Here is a 1115-nt window from a genome sequence, read left to right on the forward strand (position 1 = left end):
ATAATATATGCCACCGAGAGGTAAAAAAAAGTACGAAGGGCATCTCCAACACTGACCCTCAAACTACGAGCAATCGTCCGGATCGCGCGGTCCAGATGTGTTTTTCCATCCAACGTGAGCCTATATCGGTCCGGCGAGCGGTTCAGACATATTTTTTCCCGCAAACCGGAGACAAAGTGTGTGTGTGTGTGGGGGGGGGGAGGGCGACCGCTGCCATGTCCGCATCTGGCAACTGACCCACCAAATATCATCCTCCCTCGCTTGCGTGTTTTCCTGCCCGACGCCAGCTGCCCGCATTGACATCGGCCCAAAGTGGATGCAACCTCTCACTGCCGACATTGAAGCAGCGCGCCGGCCGAGAGAGCACCGCCTGACTGAACACGCCTCCTCGCCGCATTCAAACGGCTACAGACTGCATGCCGGCCTTCATTAAACTTGTGTGTGTGTGTGTCGAGAAACCTACTTCGGCCACACGTTCGTTCGTGAGCCGACGGGCATTAAACATAACGTCGGTTGGCTCCTCACATCTGCCCGCTATTTAAACAATGCCAGACGTCGGGTAAACACCGCACCACACCTCCGCTCCCCATCTCCTCCTGACACCATATTCTTCACACTCTCCATGGCAACCTGTGAGCAGTAAGAGGAGTTCTCCAGCATAAAATCCGGCTGGGTGGCCCGCCGAATATGAGCCAGGCAACTCGCTACTCAACCTACCTCGCCATCCAGGCCATCGGTACCATGGGCGAGGCTGCATGCTGGCGCGCAGAGGAGAAAGTGGTTGCTACAAGCCGGCGCGTGGTTCAACAACACGTCGCTCCAAGCCAGCTCGCGGAGGAGTGGCGAGTTGCTCAGGCCGGCACACAGGGGAGCATGGTGGCGCAGGCATCATGGCCGCCGTCGACGAGGCCGTGTCGTATCGCTCCTCCCGCGCCACCTGCCGTCAATATTCGTGAAACTATGCCCTGCCTGCGGAGAAAGTAGCTGGCTTTGCGGATATTGATACGTCTCCAACGTATCTATAATTTTTTATTATTCCATGCTATTATATTATCCATCTTGGATGTTTTATATGCATTTATATGCTATTTTATATTATTTTTGGGACTAACCTA

The sequence above is a fragment of the Triticum aestivum genome, chromosome 5A (assembly GCF_018294505.1).
Source record: "Triticum aestivum cultivar Chinese Spring chromosome 5A, IWGSC CS RefSeq v2.1, whole genome shotgun sequence".
NCBI classification, from domain to species: Eukaryota; Viridiplantae; Streptophyta; class Magnoliopsida; order Poales; family Poaceae; genus Triticum; species Triticum aestivum.